The sequence below is a fragment of the Nycticebus coucang genome, chromosome 4 (genome assembly GCF_027406575.1).
Source record: "Nycticebus coucang isolate mNycCou1 chromosome 4, mNycCou1.pri, whole genome shotgun sequence".
Classification (NCBI taxonomy): Eukaryota; Metazoa; Chordata; class Mammalia; order Primates; family Lorisidae; genus Nycticebus; species Nycticebus coucang.
The window spans coordinates 144,430,802-144,443,712 of NC_069783.1; the positions used below are offsets into that span (position 1 = coordinate 144,430,802).

A 12,911-nucleotide genomic window follows, 5' to 3' on the forward strand; every position below is an offset into this window, starting at 1 on the left:
GATATATGCCAACCTTCGAAGCTGGGCAGGGCCGGAGGCCAAATTAAGCTAAAAATGTCTTAAGAGCAGAACTGAGTCTGGTGCTAAGGAGACAACAATCTCTCCTTGAACTCTGTGAAGGGCCATGACTTAGAAAGAGGGTCAAGGCACAGGCAGACGGGGCCTATAAAAATGGCCTCGTACTTGGCTCTATCTCTTAACTGGGTGGAGAGTCTTCTTGCCTGAGCCTCCTACTTAACTTGCTTAACCGAGGAGAAGGGGAGCCTTTTCTGTCTTTTTTGCACAGAAGATAACATTATATAAAGACTCAGTAGTGTTTAGCATAAAGAGTTATTAAATATGCTAAGAGGCAAGATCATGGGACCCTAAATAAGGCAATAGAAGCAGACCAACAGTTGGATCAGAGATTAGAATTAGCTGCCAGTTATTTTAAAATGACTATGAATAGTATGTTCAAGAAAATAGAGGAAAGTATGGACATAATATATGGAGGCATAGATAATTAATGATAATTTAGATTTATTATAAGGACTTAAACAGATATTCTAAAACAGAACATGCAAAATTTGAAGTTAGAACTTAATCGTTAGTTTCAATAGCAGATCGTTTATAATACAAGACAAAAGAGGAAAGCAGATCAGTAAATAATCTCAAACTGAAGATAGAAAAGAAAAATAGAAAAAATAAACAGATAAGGAACATTATAGACATGTAGGACTTGCTTAGAAGGTATGATACATGTAGAACTGGAGTCTCAGAGAAGAGAGAGAATAGGTTAAAGGCAAAATTTGCAGAGATAATAAGAATTTTACTAATGATGAAAGCAGTTGAGAAATTCAAAAGTTATAAAACCTCGAGCAAAATGAATACAAAGGAAACATATCTCTGCTCATTGGTATACAACTATGGAAACTTAGGACAAAGAAAAAATTTAAAAAACAGGATGAGGGGTAGGGAAGACACATTTACTTTTATTTAAATTTGACGGACTGGAGGAGAGAGCAAGATGGCGGCTGAGTAACAGCTACCTTGCATCTGGGCACTGTGAGTCTGGGGAGATAGGACCCCAGGCATCTCTGGCTGGTGAGATCTGCCTATAATCATCCCTGTGAGGATACAGGGAGTCAGTGAGAGACCTCTGGACCCCAAGAGGAGGACTAAAACAGTGGAAAACCGGCAAGTGGTCGTGTGTGTTCAATCGGTCTAAACCCGCCGGCAACTGTAAGTACAGTAGCAGTGAGACTGCAAACCGGAAAGGCCTTACCTGTGAACAGTTTTGGTGTCTTTGGACTTGGCACTCAGTTGAACTGCCTTGGGGAGAGCCTGAGCAGCAGTGCGGAGAACTTTGGCTGTTGTCTAGGGCCCCAGTCTGAGCCACTAAGCCATACTGAACTAATAGTGTTTGGCTGTGGGCCACAGGGAGCCACTGTGAGTGATCTGCCCCGGCAAGCTCCGCCCTCAGGCTCGCAGAGCTAGAATCCTGAGGCAGCTGGTAACCTAGTGACTGAGTAGCCTAAGGGCAGGGTCTGAGCTGCCTTACAGCCCTAACCCTCAGGTGCAGAGTGAGACCGGTTTTGGCACACTGGATAAGTGGATAGACACTTCAGCAGTGATTCCAGCAGCAAGCACTTCCTGGGAAAGCTTCTGCTCAGCAAGTTTAAAACTTCAAAGTGCCTTTTAAAAGGGCTGAAGAGAGATTTAGGGTGTCTACCTGCAGGGATTTGAGAAATCAGCAGCCTGAAGTCGTATCAGTACTGTGATTAACATCTCATACCCCAGAAGACCACGTGTTGCCCAGACAATATTTAACAACATACACATACTGCTTTGTTTTTGGTTGTGTTTTTTTTCTTTTTTCTTGGTTTGGTTGTATTTTTTTTTTGTTTGTTTATTTTGATATTGTTGATGTTGTTTTCTTTTTTAATTTCAACCTTTTCCCTACGGATATTTTTTCTTTCTCAATTTTTCTAGTTTAATTATAAATTCCCATTGCTGCCTTTTTCTATTTTTTTTTTATTGCTGGGGATTCAATGAGGGTACAATAAGCCAGGTTACCCTGATTGCAATTGTTAGGCAAAGTCCCTCTTGCAATCATGTCTTGCCCCCATAAAGTGTGACATACACCAAGGCCTCATCCCCCTCCCTCCGTCCCTCTTTCTACTTTATCTCACCCCCCATAACCTTAATTGTCATTAATTGTCCTCATATCAAAATTGAGTACATAGGATTCATGCTTCTCCATTCTTGTGATGCTTTACTAAGAATAAGGTCTTCCACTTCCATCCAGGTTAATACGAAGGATGTAAAGTCTCCATTTTTTTTAATAGCTGAATAGTATTCCATGGTATACATATACCACAGCTTGTTACTCCATTCCTGGGTTGGTGGGCATTTAGGCTGTTTCCACATTTTGGCGATTGTAAATTGAGGTGCAATAAACAGTCTAGTACAAGTGTCCTTATGATAAAAGGGTTTTTTTCCTTCTAGGTAGATGCCCAGTAATGGGATTGCAGGATCAAATGGGCGGTCTAGCTTGAGTGCTTTGAGGTTTCTCCATACTTCCTTCCAGAAAGGTTGTACTAGTTTGCAGTCCCACCAGCAGTGTAAAAGTGTTCCCTTCTCTCCACATCTACGCCAGCATCTGCAGTTTTGAGATTTTGTGATGTGGGCCATTCTCACTGGGGTTAGATGATATCTCAGGGTTGTTTTGATTTGCATTTCTCTAATATATAGAGATGATGAACATTTTTTCATGTGTTTGTTAGCCATTCGTCTGTCATCTTTAGAGAAGGTTCTATTCATGTCTCTTGCCCATTGATATATGGGATTGTTGGCTTTTTTCATGTGGATTAATTTGAGTTCTCCATAGATCCTAGTTATCAAGCTTTTGTCTGATTGAAAATATGCAAATATCCTTTCCACTGTGTAGGCTGTCTCTTTGCTTTGGTTATTGTCTCCTTAGCTGTACAGAAACTTTTCAGTTTAATGAAGTCCCATTTGTTTATTTTTGTTGTTGTTGCAATTGCCATGGCAGTCTTCTTCATGAAGTCTTCCCCCAGGCCAATATCTTCCAGTGTTTTTCCTATGCTTTCTTTAAGGATTTTTATTGTTTCATGCCTTAAATGTAAGTCCTTTATCCATCTTGAATCAACTTTTGTGAGTGGGGAAAGGTGTGGGTCCAGTTTCAGTCTTTTACATGTAGACATCCAGTTCTCCCAACACCATTTATTGAATAGGGAGTCTTTCCCCCAAGGTATGTTCTTGTTTGGTTTATCGAAGATTAGGTGGTTGTAAGATGTTAGTTTCATTTCTTGGTGTTCAGTTCGATTCCAAGTTTCTATGTCTCTGTTTTTTGTGCCAGTACCATGCTGTCTTGAGCACTATGGCTTTGTAGTACAGACTAAAATCTGGTATGCTGATGACCCCAGCTTTATTTTTATTACTAAGAACTGCCTTAGCTATACGGGGTTTTTTCCAGTTCCATACAAAATGCAGAATCATTTTCTACAAATCTTGAAAGTACGATGTTGGTATTTTGATAGGAATGGCATTGAATAGGTAGATTGCTTTGGGAAGTATAGACATTTTAACAATGTTGATTCTTCCCATCCATGAGCATGGTATGTTCTTCCATTTGTTAATATCCTCTGCTATTTCCTTTCTGAGGATTTCATAATTTTCTTTATAGAGCTCCTTCCCCTCTTTCGTTAGGTATATTCCTAGGTATTTCATTTTCTTTGAAACTATGGTGAAGGGAATTGTGTCCTTAATTAGCTTCTCATCTTGACTGTTATTAGTGTATACAAAGGCTACTGACTTGTGGACATTGATTTTTATATCCTGAAACATTACTGTATTTTTTGATGACTTCTAGGAGTCTTGTGGTTGAGTCTTTGGGGTTCTCTAAGTATAAGATCATGTCGTCAGCAAAGAGGGAGAGTTTGACCTCCTCTGCTCCCATTTGGATTCCCTTTATTACCTTGTCTTGCCTAATTGTATTGGCTAGAACTTCCAGCACTATGTTGAATAGTAAAGGTGACAGAGGACAACCTTGTCTGGTTCCAGTTCTAAGAGGAAAAGCTTTCAGTTTTACTTCATTCAGTAAAATATTGGCTGTGGGTTTGTCATAGATAACTTCAATCAGTTTTAGAAATGTGCCACCTATGCCTATACTCTTCAGTGTTCTAATTAGAAAAGGATGCTGGATTTTATCAAATGCTTTTTCTGCATCTATTGAGAGGATCATGTGATCTTTATTTTTGCCTCTGTTAATATGGTGGATAGCGTTTATGGACTGCGTATGTTTAACCAGCCTTGCATCCCTGGGATAAAGCCTACTTGATCGTGATGAATGACTTTTGTGATGATAAGCTGTAATCGATTGGCTAGGACTTTGTTGAGAATTTTTGCATCTATATTCATGAGTGACATTGGTCTGAAATTCTCCTTTTTGTTTGGGTCTTTTCCTGGTTTTGGTATCAGGGTGATGTTTGCTTCGTAGAATGTGTTGGGGAGGATTCCTTCTTCCTCAATTTTTTTGGAATAATTTCTGCAGTACAGGAATAAGCTCTTTCTTGAAGGTTTGATAGAATTCTGGTGTGAAGCTATCTGGACCAGGGCATTTTTTGGTTGGAAGATTTTTTATTGTTTTTTTGATCTCAGTGCTTGAAATTGGTCTGTTCAGGAGCTCTATTTCTTCCTGGCTAAGACTAGGGAGAGGGTGTGATTCCAAATATTGATCCATTTCCTTCACATTGTCAAATTTCTGGGCATAGAGTTGCTGGTAGTATTCAGAGATGATCTCTTGTATCTCTGTGGGATCAGTTGTTATTTCCCCTTTATCATTTCTGATTGAGGTTACTAGAGATTTTACTTTTCTATTCCTCGTTAGTCTGGCCAATGGTTTATCTATTTTATTTATTTTTTCAAAAAACCAACTCCTTGTTTCATTCTTTTGTTTTCAATTTCATTGATCTCTGATTTGATTTTGGATATTTCTTTTCTTCTACTGAGTTTAGGCTTGGATTGTTCTCCTTTTTCCAATTCTATAAGATCTCTTGTGAGATTGTTGATGTGCTCTCTTTCTGTTTTTCAAATGTAGGCATCTAAAGCGATGAATTTTCCTCTCAAAACTGCTTTTGCAGTATCCCACAGGTTTTGGTAGCTTGTGTCTTCATTGTTGTTATGCTCAAGGAAGTTAATGATTTCCTGTTTTATTTCTTCCTTCACCCATCTGTTATTCAATAGAAGATTGTTTAATTTCCATGCCTTTGGGTGGGGTCGAGCATTTTTGTTAGAGTTGAGTTCTACCTTTAGTGCCTTATGGTCTGAGAAGATACAAGGTAAAATTTCAATTCTTTTGATTCTGTTGATATTTGTTTTGTGTCCCAGGATATGATCAATTTTGGAGAATGTTCCATGGGGTGATGTGAAGAATGTATATTCTTTATCTTTGGGATGGAGTGTTCTATATGCGTCTACCAAGCACAGTTGTTCCAGGGTGTCATTTAAATCTCTTATGTCTTTGTTTAATTTCTGTTTAGAGGATCTGTCCAGCTCTGTAAGAGTAGTGTTAAAGTCCCCTGTCATTATGGTATTATCAGATATCATATTGCTCTGACTGAGTAAGGTCTGTTTCAAGAATCTGGGAGCATTTAAATTGGGTGCATACATATTTAGAATTGAAATGTCTTCTTGTATTTTTCCCTTGACCAATATAAAGTGACCATCTTTGTCTTTTTTGACTTTAGTTGCTTTAAATCCACATGAATCTGAAAATAAGATTGCAACTCCTCTTTTCTTCTGAATGCCATTTGCCTGAAAAATTGTCTTCCAACTCTTGACTCGGAGCTTTAATTTGTCTTTTGAAGCCAGGTGTGTTTCTTGCAGACAGCAAATGGATGGCTTGTGTTTTTTAATCCAGTCAGCCAATCTATGTCTCTTCAGTGGGGAATTCAAGCCATTAACATTTGTTGAGATAATTGATAAGTGTGGTAGTATTCTATTCATCTAATTTTGTGAGAGTCCATTGCTTAGTTTTATCTTTTGCATCAGTGGGGAGGTTAGTTTCTGTCCTTTAATTTCTGAGTTCTTACTTTGCTGCTGATCCATTGTGGTGGTCAGTGTGCAGAACAGGTTGAAGAATTTCCTGTAGAGCTGGTCTTGTTGTGGCAAATTTTCTCAGTGTTTGTATATTCAGAAATGATTTGATTTCTCCGTCAATTTTTAAGCTTAGCTTAGCAGGGTACAGAATTTTGGGCTGGAAATTGTTCTGTTTAAGTAGATTAAAGGTAGTGAGTATTGTCTTCTTGCTTGGAAAGTTTCATTAGAGAAGTCTGCGGTCACTCTGATGGATTTGCCCCTGTAGGTCAACTGGCGCTTACTCCTGGCAGCTTGCAGAATCTTTTCTTTTGTCTTGACTTTGGATAGGTTCATCACAATGTGTCTTGGAGGAGCTCAGTTAGAGTTGAGGCGACCTGGGGTCTGATATCCCTCTGAAAGCAGTGTGTCAGAATCTTTAGTGATATGTGGGAAATTTTCTTTTATAATATTCTCTAGTATGGCTTCCATTCCTCTGGGGCATTCTTCTTCCCCTTGTGGAATTCCTATAACTCGTATGTTGGAACGCTTCATAAAGTCCCATAATTCTGACAGTGAACATTCTGCTTTCTCTCTCTTCTTTTCTGCCTCTTTTACTATCTGTGTTATCCCAAGAACTTTGTCTTCTACCTCTGAAATTCTTTCTTCTGCATGGTCTAACTTGTTGCTGATACTTTCCATTGCATCTTTAAGTTCCCTAATTGACTGTTTCAGTTCCTTCAGCTCTGCTATATCCTTTCTATGTTCTTCAAGTCGTTCATCTCTTATTTGATTCTGTTATTGGACTTCCTTTTGGTTATTTTCCACTTTATTAGCAGTTTCCTTCATTGTTTCCATCATTTCTTTCATTGTTGTCATCATGTGTATTCTGAATTCCCTTTCTGTCATTCCTAACGTTTCTTTATAGGTGGAATCCTCTGCAGTAGCTAGCTTATGGTCCCTTGGCGGGGTTATTCTGGACTGGTTCTTCATGTTGCCTGGAGTTTTCTGCTGATTCTTCCTCATGAGTGATTTCTTTTATCTGTTTCCTTGCCCTAATTTTCCTTTCACTTCCTCTTGCTCTTTAAGTTCTCATGCCTGTGGACTAAAGTTTAGATAAGTCCTTTTGGTACAGGAGAAGAAGGGTGAGAAGGTTGAACAGCAAGAAAGGGATGAAAGAAAGGAGGACCGAGTGATAAGAAAAAAAAAAAAAACTAGAGAAAGGAGAGGGGCTGGGTAAAAGGAATATTGACAAAAAGAAGAGAGGCACAGAAAGAGGGAGACAGAGCAATATAGGTGTACAGTAGGGTATTTTGACACAACCTTAAAAAAATCCCCACCTTCTGGGGGTGCCCAGTTGGGTGGTTCCCTTGAGGTCAGCAGCTCTTTGCTAACCTGATCAGTCATAGTACCCCACCTCCCCCAAGTAGAGAGGAAAGACAAAAATGCTATAAATCAAACCAAAACAAGCAAACAGAAAACTTTATGGGATAATATTGGGTGAAAAACCAAATAATGGTGGTAGAAACACTAGCAAAAATGAAGTTCTAGTTATTGGAAAAGGCAGCAATGGGAAATTATAATTAAACTAGAAAAATTGAGAAAGGAAAAGGATCTGTACGGAAAAGGTTGAAATTCAAAAACAAAACAATATCAACAACATAAAATAAACAAAAAAACAACCAAACAAAAAAAAACACAACCAAAAACAAAGCAGTATGTATATGTTGTTGAATGTTGTCTGGGCAACATGTAGTCTTCTGGGTTATGAGATGTTAATCACAGTTCTGATACGACTTGAGGCTGCTGATTTCTCAAACCCCAGCAGGTAGACACCCTAAATCTCTCTTCAGCCCATTTAAAAGGCACTTTGAAGTTGTAAACTTGCTGAGCAGAAGCTTTCCCAGGAAAGTGCTTGTTGCTAGAATCACTGCTGAAGTGTCTATCCACTTATCCAGTGTGCCAAAACCGGTCTCACTCTGCCCCTGAGGGTTCAGGCTGCAAGGCAGCTCAGACCCCACCCTTAGGCTACTCTGTCGCTTGGTTACACGCTCCCACCCAATTCTAGCTCTGCGAGCCTGAGGGCGGAGCTTGCCGGGGCAGATCGCTCACAATGGCTCCCTGTTGCCCACAGCCAAACACTATTAGCTCCGTGTGGCTCAGCGGCTCAGACTTGGGGCCCTAGACAACGGCCAAAGTTCTGTGCATTCCCACTCAGGCTCTCCCCAAGACAGTTCAACTGAGTGCCAAGTCCAGAGACACCAAAACAGTTCACAGGTAAGGCCTTTTCAGTTTGCAGTCTCACTGCTACTGAACTTACAGCTGCGGGCAGGTTTAGACCAATTGAACACACGCGACCACTTGACGGTTTTCCACTGTTTTAGTCCTCCTCTTGGGGTCCAGAAGTCTCTTGTTGACTCCCTGTATCCTCACAGGGTGATGATAGGCAGATCCCACCAGCCAGAGATGCCTGAAGACCTATCTCCCCAGACTCACGGTGCCCAGATGCAAGAAAGCTGTTACTCGGTCGCCATCTTGCTCTCCTCGCTGTTGCTGCCTTTTTTAATAACTAGAACTTCATTTTTGCTAGTGTTTCTACCACTATTATTTGGTTTTTCACCCAATTTTATCCCGTAAAGTTTTCTGTTTGCTTCCTTTGGTTTGATTTATAGCATTTTTGTCTTTCTCTCTACTTGGTGGAGGTGGGATGCTGTGTCTGATCAGGTTAGCAAAGAGCTGCTGACCTCAAGGGAACCACCCAACTGGGCACCCCCAGAAGGTGGGGTTTTTTTTAAGGTTGTGTCAAAGTACCCTACTGTACACCTATATTGCTCTGTCTCCCTCTTTCTGTGCCTCTCTTCTTTTTTTCAATATTCCCTTTACCCAGCCCCTCTCCTTTCTCTATTTTTTATTTCTTTTTGCTCATTCCTCCTTTCTTTCATCCCTTTCTTGCTCTTCAACCTTCTCATCCTTCTGGTCCTCATCGAAGGACTCATCGAAACCTTAGTCCACAGGCACGAGAACTTAAAGAGCAAGAGGAAGTGAAAGGAAAATTAGGGCAAGGAAACAGATAAAAGAAATCACTCATGAGGAAGAATCAGCAGAAAACTCCAGGCAACATGAAGAACCAGTCCAGAACAACCCCGCCAAGGGACCATGAGGTAGCTACTGCAGGAAATTCCACCTATAAAGTAATGTTAGGAATGATGGAAAGGGAATTTAGAATACACATGATGACAACAATGAAAGAAATGATGGAAACAGTGAGGGAAACTGCTAATAAAGTGGAAAATAACCAAAAGGAAATCCAAAAACAGAATCAAATAAGAAATGAACTATTTGAAGAATATAGAAAGGATATAGCAGAGCTGAAGGAACTGAAACAGTCAATTAGGGAACTTAAAGATGCAATGGAAAGTATCAGCAACACGTTAGACCATGAAGAAGAAAGAATTTCAGAGGTAGAAGACAAAGTTCTTGGGATAATGCAGATAGTAAAAGAGGCAGAAAAGAAGAGAGAGAAAGCAGAACGTTCACTGTCAGAGTTATGGGACTTTATGAAGCGTTCCAACATACGAGTTATAGGAATCCCAGAAGGTGAAGAAGAATGCCCCAGAGGAATGGAAGCCATACTAGAGAATATTATAAAAGAAAATTTCCCAAATATCACCAAAGATTCTGACACACTGCTTTCCGACGGATATTGGACCCCAGGTCGCCTCAACTGCGTTTTGTATGGAACCAGAAAAAAACCCCTATAGCTAAGGCAGTACTTAGTAACAAAATAAAGCTGGGGGCGTCACCATACCAGATTTTAGTCTGTACTACAATGCCATAGTGGTCAAGACAGCATGGTACTGGCACAAAAATAGAGACATAGACAGTTGGAATCGAATTGAAAACCAAGAAATGAAACTAACATCTTACAACCACCTAATCTTCGATAAACCAAACAAGAATATACCTTGGGGTAAAAACTTCCTATTCAATAAATGGTGTTGGGAGAACTGGATGTCTATGTGTAAAAGACTGAAACTGGACCCACACCTTTCCCCACTCACAAAAGTTGATTCAAGATGGATAAAAGACTTACATTTAAGGCATGAAACAATAAAAATCCTCAAAGCGCATGAAAAACACTGGAAGATAATTGGCCTGGGGAAAGACTTCATGAAGAAGACTGCCATGGCAATTGCAACAACAACAAAAATAAACAAATGGGACTTCATTAAACTGAAAAGCTTCTGTACGGTAAGGAGACAATAACCAAAGCAAAGAGACAACCTACACAATGGGAAAGGATATTTGCATATTTTCATCAGACAAAAGCTTGATAAGTAGGATCTATAGAGAACTCAAATTAATCCACATGAAAAAAGCCAACAATCTCATACATCAATGGGCAAGAGACATGAATAGAACCTCTAAAGAAGACAGACAAATGGCTAACAAACACATGAAAAAATGTTCATCATCCCTATATATTAGAGAAATGCAAATCAAAACTACCCTGAGATACCATCTAACCCCAGAGAATGGCCCACATCATAAAATCTCAAAACTGCAAATGCTGGCGTGGATGTGGAGAGAAGGGAACACTTTTACACTGCTGGTGGGACTGCAAAGTAGTACAACCTTTCTGGAAGGAAGTATGGAGAAACCTCAAAGCACTCAAGCTAGACCTCCCATTTGATCCTGCAATCCCATTACTGGGCATCTACCTAGAAGGAAAAAAACCCTTTTATCATAAGGACACTTGTACTAGACTGTTTATTGCAGCTCAATTTACAATCGCCAAAATGTGGAAACAGCCTAAATGCCCACCAACCTAGGAATGGATTAACAAGCTGAGGTATATGTATACCATGGAATACTATTCAGCTATTAAAAAAAATGGAGACTTTACATCCTTTGTATTAACCTGGATGGAAGTGGAAGACGTTATTCTTAGTAAAGCATCACAAGAATGGAGAAGCATAAATCCTATGTACTCAATTTTGATATGAGGACAATTAATGACAATTAAGGTTATGGGGGGAGGAAAAGCAGAAAGAGGGATGGAGGGAGGGGGGTGGGACCTTGGTGTGTGTCACACTTTATGGGGGCAAGAGGGAGTTTGCTTAAAAATTGCAATCAGTGTAACCTGGCTTATTGTACCCTCAATGAATCTCCAACAATAAAAAATAAAATAAAATAAATTTGATGGACTGTGACATCTTAAAAGATGTGATTGAAAACAATAGTGAAATGTCTATCGTTAAAGGAGAGAAAGATAAAAACTGACAACCTAGAATTGCATTTCTGGCAAAAATTTCCTTCAAAAGTGAAAGTGAAATTCAGATATACTCAGATACGGTGACCCCTGTGGCTGATCTGAGTAGGGCACCGGCCCCATATCCCGGAGGTGGTGGGTTCAAACCCAGCCCCGGCCAAAAAGTGCAAATGAAAAAATATATACTCAGACAAACAAAAATGAGGGAATTTGTCAGTCGTAGATCTATATGACAAGAAATTGTAAAGGGAGACACTTTTAGGCAGAAGGAAAACGATTCCAGATGACATACAGAAAGGAATGAAGAACAGCATGAAGGGTAAATGTTCATGTGAAAGATCAGTGAATGTTGACCCCGTAAAACAGCAAGGTAACGGTTCTTGAGCTTAAAATGTGTGTGGGATGGGGCGAGGGTAAGGGCTGGGTGTGCTCCCCCCTAGTGGGCACCCTGTAAGGGTGTGTGGCACACCTTAGGGTTTGGGACACAACTACAGGAGGGACTCTACCTAACATCTGCAAATATTACACACTAGTTGTTTTGTACCCTCACATTAACCTGAAATAAAAAACAAATTTAAAAAGTAAAAATTAAAATGAAATACCTGACAGTAGCACAAAAGTCAGGAGAGGGAATGAACGAACTTAAAAGTATCTCAAGTCTTTGTGATTATTGGGAAAAGAATGTATGTGTTTAGTTATGCACTGAATAGTGATGTGTTTTGATTAACAACAGACCACTGTAGGACAGGGCTTTGTACTGTGTCTTTTCTGTGTAACCCTTGTGTTCTAACTGCCCAGTGTTTGTTTTGGTGTTCACTGACATGCTGCACAGGTTTGCAGCCTGGGAGCACCAGGCCGCTCCGTACAGGGTAGGATGCATGTAGGGTGTGTGAGGACACTCTATGATGGTCACACAGGAAGAGATACGCATTTCTCAGAATGTGTCTCCTGTGGCTGTGACCTGTAACCGTGTATCCAATAAGTCAAAATGGGAAAAATTGAATAAAACAATAGTTGATTAATCAACAGCAAGGCAAAAATGGAATGAAAGGAAGACATGAAATGGGTATGTCAAATTGAAAACAGTAAAATAGTAGCTATAAATCTAAATAATTGCATATAATATAAGTAGACTAACTACTCCAAGTAAAAGCGTAAGGTTTTTCAGGCTGGGTAAAGAACCAGAACTCTACTGGATACTGCTTTCAAGTGACCTAGTGTAAATGGCAGGATGGGGCAGAATATACAATAGAAACATTAACCAAAGCAAAGCTGGTAAAACTGTACTAATATCAGATAAACTGCACAGTAATTATGGCTACTTTGAAATAGAGAGGATATGGCTCCATGATAAAGGGTCAGTCCAACAGAAAGTTATCAATAACGTAACTTCAAAGAATACAAAACAAAAATTGACAAAAATGAATGAAACAAATCTATAATTCAAATGGAAGATATTAACACACAGTCCCCAAGAGCTTATATGCACATAGAACAGGCAGAAGAGCAGTCAGAACATAAAAGCTAGTAATAAAATGATGCAGGAATGTGGCCTAATTGA

General features: G+C 39.6%; 1 protein-coding gene across 12 annotated transcripts in view; it reads left to right on the top strand.

Moving 5' to 3' along the window:
* GRK3 (G protein-coupled receptor kinase 3) overlaps positions 1-12,911 on the top strand; it is a 180,581-nt gene that overhangs the window by 97,179 nt on the left and 70,491 nt on the right. The gene's annotated exons all lie outside the window — the stretch shown is intronic.